The sequence below is a fragment of the Cupressus sempervirens genome, chromosome 6 (assembly GCF_028749045.1).
Source record: "Cupressus sempervirens isolate cs-2001-9-10 chromosome 6, ASM2874904v1, whole genome shotgun sequence".
Taxonomy (NCBI): domain Eukaryota; kingdom Viridiplantae; phylum Streptophyta; class Pinopsida; order Cupressales; family Cupressaceae; genus Cupressus; species Cupressus sempervirens.
This window is the reverse complement of record NC_143123.1, coordinates 102,159,590-102,168,095: the sequence shown is the minus strand read 5'-3', so window position 1 is coordinate 102,168,095 and position 8,506 is coordinate 102,159,590.

Genomic DNA, 8,506 nt, shown 5'->3' with positions numbered 1-8,506 from the left:
TTTTAATTATTTGACAACGATGTTTCAAATCATTATGTTTCTAATTAACAAATATTAGAACTTCAACTACAATCGGCTTAAGTTGATTGGAGCAGTTAAATGGCTAGTCATTCGTTAGAAATTTGTTTCAGAAAATTATGAAGATTATTCACTGTCAGTTATTTTGCTAATTTTTTTTTTTTGATGAATATTTATTTTGCTAATTTCATTCTCCAAACAATGTAAATTCAACTTTCTTACTATGCAAACATATACACATTTACTTTTTATGTTATCCGATAATAGTATCCACAAAAACCCTTTTTAACTTCCCAAGTTACTTTTTATTCACAACAAAAAACTGAGGACTAGTACGCAGTTTCTTATATTATCAAATTTCCTCTGTTTATTGATAACAACTTTGTATCATGGTAAAGTGCTCAACTTCTTATCCACTCGTTGATTGAGTTTGAAAGCTCGTCTTTTTAATCTTTGCGTGCTTCGTATTCATTGTTAGATGCTAGATCTCAATGAACGATGTCATAAGCCCCAAATATTTAAAATACAAATTGGGGGAACTTATTTTTGGTAAATATAGCTTTTATAATTTAATTAATTGTTCGCATTCAGAGTTGAGAGGTACAAGAATCTTTTTGATAAATTGGAAGCTAAATTAAAGGAATATCAAGTTATCTTTAGAGAACATATGAAAGCTGAATTAAAGGATCATCAAGTTATCTTTAGAGAGAACATATGAAGTGAATTTATTTTAATGATGTTCACAAGACTAAATAGTCTATGGGATCAAGAAAAACATCCTTAATTTATCATTACACTCTTTTTTTGTTAGACATCTTACTATTAATTCTGACGAGGGTGGTTGTGTAGTTAATCTTTTCTTCGTCTAATAATTGGTACATGTTGTCAACCTTAAAGACCTTTCCTAGTAAGTAAAAATATCCTCATAAGTTGTAAAAGGGAAAAAATATTTAGGTCTCATAACCTAAGGGGTGCAAGTGAGTTCAAAAAGAGGAATAAGAATTTGGGTAGAAAGGCATGGACAAAAGAAGATTACAATGATGAACTGCAACTTAAGTCTAGTACAACCACCACCTTGGGAGAAAAGAAATTGCGGGACAATTCAATACTATTAGTCATGGTGTATGGTATGGATGCTACATAAAGTAAGGTTGTTTTTCCATGGTAGTACATATACAAATTGCAATCTATATTGTACATCATTCCAAAACAGAGCAATCAACCCTTGAATAAAAACCATAAACACTTGTTTGTGCTCAAAAAGTTTGGAGTGACAGAAAACAAGAAACATAAAACCAATGAAACTAAACCATAGGGAACACCACTAGCCTTGACATCGACCAACATTGTCTTTGTGACTCTTGTGACTCACAAATTTTCTAGATACAATCTCAACCATGGCCTCTTGCCTTTTTACCACCCTATGATTGTCACCCTCACCTCCTTAAAGAGCTTGACTTACCACATTCTCTAGGCTCCCGAGCCCCCTACAATCAGTTGTTTCGAATTTGAGGTTTTCCCTCAGTAAACGACCACCCTTAAACATCACATACTAAGGAAAAAATTAAGCTTGGAAAAATAAGTCAACTTTGACAATTTAACACTTTTAAGTGTAAGAATCAAGCCTTAATGTATGATGTTTAAACCGTCTATCCACAAACTAGACCTAATCACCACCTTCTAATCATTGTAATGAGTGCCAAGCGTTCTATTTATTCCCATGAGAGAGTTTATGTAAACCATTACTCACGAAACATGGGTCAATGAGTTTGACTCAAAACACTACATAGTAAAATCATATTTACCAATTGATGAGCTTAAGGGGCTTTCTAATGAATGCTCATAAGACACAAAACTTGCTAAAGGTTCTACAAATGTGGTTGCAAGCTAAGTGGGTTTAACCTTGGAGGAAACTCTCTGGTTAAGCGTGCTTGAGATGAAGTAGTGTTAGGATACGTGACCTCTTGGAGTGTCCCAATGTTTTCTTCTATTAGTATCACCTAGATGCAATCAGTGCGAAGTGTTCCATTTATTTTCTTGAGAGATGGGTTCTTGTGAACTACTACTCATGAAACATGAATCATTGAGTCTCACTCAAAAAACTACATAATTGAATCTTGATAGCAATACTACAATATGTCGTGTTTACTAACAAATTGATGGTCATCTTGTAAGCAAAATATATTGTTATGCTTTCATTCAAGTAGATAAAATAAGTGTGATTGCAATACTTCTTATATTTTTGCATAATATCATAAAGATATGCAAAGATTGTGCATTTACTTGCTTAAAATAAACTATTTTGACCCAATCATATTGGAGATGTAATTGAAAATGTTGCATGATGTATTGAAATGAAACTCAAAATTTATGAATTGCTTTAATACACAATTAAAGAGTTCTGCTTCTAAATTCTTATGTATGGTTTATGCATATTGTGTATTCACTAAAAGTTCCATTAATAGTGTTAAATATGGAAGAACAAGGCTATCATCTTATATCTAATTTTTAAGTGGCTTAAAAAAATGATTTGTCAAAGCCTTGTTTGATTAACTTTAATATTTGTCCATGCTACTATGTTTGATCTTTGCCTCATTAATCTTTTCTATATCATGATATTGTTACATTATCATTAGAATGCAAATTCATCATCTTTGTGTAGGGTTAGATATGCTTTATATCGAAAATAAATTTGGGGGAGTTTAATACTATATGATTGGGCGGAAATGTGCTCCAATAATGCTATTGCCCATAGTGGGCAAAAGGGAGATATTTGTCGAGATTGTCATTAGGTACTTTATGCATTTATTATTTTACTTTAATTTATTTGAACAAGTACAATTAATTACGCCGAGAGGCATTCTATACAATGGCAGCACAAATGCCCAGCACGCGAATATGCCAAGATTCCTTGTCAATAAAAAAGAATTAGGAGCGGTTACAAACTTTCAAATTAAATATTAAAAAAGAATTTTTGAAATAATAGCTGGCCGAAATAATAGGAAGCCAAATGGAGGCCGAAATAATAGACCCGAAATAATAGGGCCTGAAAAAGTAGGGCCCAAAAAAGTAGGACCTGAAAAAATAGGGCCCGAAAAAATAGGGGCGAAATAATTTCACTATGATTTTTTTTTTTGTTAAATATAATTTTGCAAGCACATTCACGCTTAGTTTTTTGCAAGGAGTGGGGGAATTTGAAACAAATTTGTGGAATGTGAAGAGATGTCTATTGGGGGATATGAGGAGCCTCTCAGAAGTTATAAAACCAAGGCTCCTCATTTCATTTTCATTTTATGTTTTTGCAGGAAGGAAGAGGTGGAGGTTATTGGAGGATTAGATTGGAGTTTTTGAATAGGAGTAGATTAGAGTTTTGGAGTAACATTTTTGTAGGTGAGATTTCTATTTTTTATTTACATTTTCATTTAAATTTAGATGTAGATGTAAATTGAAATTCAAAATTAGTTATAATATTCTACTTTGATTTAGATTTCAATTTTAATTAATTTCATTTAGATTTAGAATTCTGTTCATAACTATTTAGGCTTGCATTTAATAGTTTAGTGTTGCATGTTTGATTTAGATTTAGATTTGTATTCAAAATCTATTTGATTTATATATTTTATAATACTTTTCATTGTTAATGGTGCTTGATGGGAGTGTTTTAGGGGTGTCTTCTTTTCTATTTCTGAAATATTTTGGTCCAATATGTACTTTCCTAACCAGATCTATCCATTTTCTTCTTATTCATGCATGGAGCTTCCTGACGCTATTAGCGCGTTGTTGGGACTGAATGGGAATGGATTAAAGGTAAGCGACTGACTCTGGATCTGGATATGCATTTGGAATTGGCTCTGTTGCTGCTCCAATTTATAGGTTCCTTCCTAATACCTATTCTTTCGGTGGTTTAATCTGGTTAAGTGCGGATTGAGAGGTTCTGGCTCATTCCCACCAGTTTGTAATTTTGTCACGATGTCTAGCGTGTGGCATTTTGATGGGATTCTTCATTGGAAAATGGTGCGGATAATTATGTCAATGCTGAACGACTTGTCCAATGTGATAATTGCTCTGGATATAGAGTGCGGCCATGGTGATTTTCTTAGCAATACAATTGAAAAAAAAGGAAATCTGGTATTAACACAATGTTATAGGAAATCTCCGAGCAAAAATGCTTATAAATACATTCAAATTTCTTTTGTAACTCATAATATCAATCTCACTTTTTCTTGTGCTCCTTTAGTCTAAGAAAGATAACAGATTGGAGGAACAAATTGCTTTTGTAATGGCAGTTGCAGGTGCAATTATTTTAGCAATTTTGGGCATTCTAACTGTTCCTGTGATGGGTACTTATGTTTTAGTTCTTAGATTATTTGATTTGGTTGTATTTAGAGTCTTTTTAATAATGTTTGAAACTAATGTTAAATATAATAATAAAGATTAATTTAATGTTAAATATAACATGCTACAACACTTATCAAAAATATCAAAAACACAATTGCTACAACAAAACGAGAATGGAGAAAAAACTTTAGTTTTTGTATTAATTCATCTGCTTAAAATAGATTACAATTGCCATATTTTATATTGAAAAATGCCTCATATGGACTTTCACATGCTTATTTAACTACACTACAATCAAGACTAACTTTGTACTTAATCTAATTTTATCAAATGAGACTGGCCCAAGATTCCTATGTAATTGCTGTTATAACAAACATAGACAGCTGTAGAACTTGTGATTAATAATTTATAACTGCTTGATTCTCCATATTTCATGCGTAAATTCATGATTCTAAAAACTCAAAGTTCAAACTGCATGTTACATTCTCTTCCTTATTCGGTGAATTAGTGCATGACTATTAGATTAAATAGTGCATGGAAGAGATAAAACACTGAAAGAAATTACTCTTTTCTTATTATTATTGTTGCTGCTATTTTTAATTTTTTTATAATTATTGTTAGTCTTGATATTGTTTTTAATTTATTATTACAAATATTGATTATTAATATCTTTGAGTTTATCCAGAGAATAGTACTAAATCTAGAAAAACTTAGTAATAACAATTTGAGATAACTACAGAAAGTTTTTATTTTCACAAATATTCTCTTTCTTTTGAAAATCTGCTATTATTTTGGCAATGAATTGTAAAGTAGAAAGGAAAAACTTTCTGTAAATCTTTTTTGGCTACTGTTTCGCTTGCAGTTTTCATTTTATATGAAAGTTTATTATTTTTTCAAATCTTAAAAATAAAGATTTTTATATATGTAATTTTATTTTATTATTACAATAATAAGATTTTGGAGGTTGTAAAATATTGAAGTTTAGAAATTATTTTAGATTTTACAAATGATTTTTCACATAATATTTATATTAAAGAAAGAAAAGATAATAAAATTGTTACTTAAATCAAATATAAAAATTATAAAATTTTACGTAAATTTATTAATTGTATAAAAAACTATTAATGATAATTAAGTTCTATTAAATGTACTTGATTTTATATTATAGAAATACAAACAAAAATTATAAATTGGGACAAACTTTAGAAATGAAGTCAAATTTAAAGAGAGACAAATAACATGAGGTGACGTGTGTGTGTGTGTGTGTGTGTGTGTGAGAGAGAGAGAGAGAGAGAGAGAGAGAGAGAGAGAGAGAGAGAGAGAGAGAGAGAGAGAGAGAATTAACATGAGGCGACGTGATACAGAGAAAGAGTGAGATAAATAACATGATGCAATGTGTGTGTGTGTGTGTGTGTGTGTGTGAGAGAGAGAGAGAGAGAGAGAGAGAGAGAGAGAGAGAGAGAGAGAGAGAGAGAGAGATGATAATCTTAGAGGGGGTAGAAGGAAAAGGGGAGAGGGGGAGAGATGAGCCATGGAGAGAAAAAACATAAGAAGGGTCCAAAATAGATGGAGATGGAGATGGTGGAGAGAGAGAGGCCATGAGTGAGTGAGTGAGAGAGAGAGAGAGAGAGAGAGAGAGAGAGAGAGAGAGAGAGAGAGAGAGAGAGAGAAGGGGAAGAGGGTGAGAGACATGAGGTAGACATACATAGAGCATTTTAGAGATATATAAACATGAAGATGGTGTGTGTGTGTGTGTGAGTGAGAGAGAGAGAGAGAGAGAGAGAGAGAGAGAGATCACATGAGGTGATGTGGTAGAGAGAAAGAGTGAGACAAGGGGGAGAGAGTGAGAGACATGAGGTAGACATAGATAGATGTAGTGAAAAATAAGGAGGGAGAAAGAGCGGGGCGGGGTGGGGCGGGGTGGGGGGGGCGGGGAGAGAGAGAGAGAGAGAGAGATGATTAGAGGGGGCAGGTGATGTAGATATATAGAAGGGGAGTAGGGAGAGATGAGCTAAATAAGAAAAAGAGTATATAAGGCCCAAAAGAGATGTAGACAATGATGGGGAGAGGAAGAGTATGACGGATAGTGATAAACAATGACAATAATTATGGAGGGAGAGATGTATATATGTAGAGAAAGAGATGGACAAAGAGAACAACATAGGGGGAGTGGGGAGGGTATACATTATTGGGCGGGGGGGTAATTATAGAATGGGACATGTGAGAGAGAGTGTGATTACAATTAACCCTAACCCTAACCTTAACTCTAAATTATAATTATAATTTAGAGTAATAATATTTATTAATTATAATTTTATTAGCTATAATATGATTAGTAACCCAAAAATTATCTTAACAGCAATAATAACACAAACCCTAACTCTAACTCTAACTCTAACTAGACAATTCTAATTTTAACCCTAACCCTAACCCTAACCCTAACCCTAACTCTAACTCTAACTCTATCTCTAACTTTAATTCTCCCCCTAACCCTAACCTTTACCCTTTATAATCCTAAATCTAATGCTAATTCTAACCCTAACCCTAATTCTAATCCTAATCCTAGCCCTAACTCTCACCCTAACCCTAAATCTAATCAGGTAACTTTAACCTTAACACTAATCTAACCTTGATCACAACTCTATCTCTAACTTTAAACTCTAACTTGAACCCTAACTCTAACTCTAATTCTAACTCTAACTCTTATATGAACACTAACAATAACACTACCTCTAATTTTAACTCTAACTCTGATTGTAACCCTAACCCTAATGCTAATCCTAACCATAACCCTAACACTAGCCCTAACCCTAACCCAAATGCTAACCCTAACCATAACCCTAACACTAACCGTAACCCTAACTCTAACACTAATTCTAATCCTAACCTTAATTCTAACCCTAAATATAACCCTAACTCTAACTCTAACTCTTAACTCCAACCCTTATTCGAACTCTAATTCTAACTCTATCTCTAACCCTAACCCTAACTCTTATTCTAACCCTAACACTAACCCTAACTATATTTGTAACCCTAATTCTAACCCTCACCCTAATTCTTACCCTTACCCTAACCCTAACTCTATCTCTAACCCTAAGTATATTTCTAACCCTAATTCTAACCCTAGCCCTAATCCCAACTCTAACTCTAATTTCAAACCTAAGCCTAACCCTAACTCTAACTCTAACCCTAACTGTAACTCTAACCCTAACAAGAACCCTAATTCTAATTCAAACCCTATCCCTTACCCTAATTTTCATCCTAATGCTAACCCTAACTTTAACTCTAACCCTAACCCTAACCTTAACACTAACCTTAACCCTAACCTTAACTCTAACACTAACCCTAACCCTAACCCTAACTTTAACACTAACCTTAACCATAAACATTAATTTGTCCCTAACTCTAACCCTAAATCTAACTCTACCTTAATTGGACTCTAACCATAACCCTAACCCTAACTTTAATCTTGGCTCAAAACTTTTCCCTAACCATAACTCTAGAACCTTAACCCTTACTCAAGCCCTAATCCTAACCCTAACCCTAACCCTGGTCCTACTATAACCCTAACCCTAACCATAACTAGACTCTAACCCTAACCCTAACCCTAACTTTAATCCTAACTAAAACCCTAACCCTAATTTTAAACCTAACCTTAACCTTGACTCAAACCCTAACCCTATCTCTACAATAACCCTAACTCGAGCCCTATAATAACCCTAACCCTAACCCTAACCTTAACCATGAGCATAGCTCTAACCCTAAATCTAACACTACCATAATTGGACTCTAAACGTAACCCTAACCCTTACTTTAATCTTGATTGAAACCCTAACCTTCACTCTAACCTTAACCTTGACTCAAACCCTAACCCTAGCCTTACTATAACACTAACCCTAACCATAACCATAACTCTAACCCTAACCTTAACGATGACCATAACTCTAAACCTAACCTTAACCATAAACATAACTCTAATCCAAACCTTAACCATAACCATAACTCTAACCCTAACCTTAACGATAAACATAACTCTAACCCAAACCTTAACCATAACTCTAACAATAACCATAACCACAACTCTAACCCTAACCTTAACCATAACTCAAACCCTAACCTTAACTCCAACCCTAACCCTAATGCTAACCCT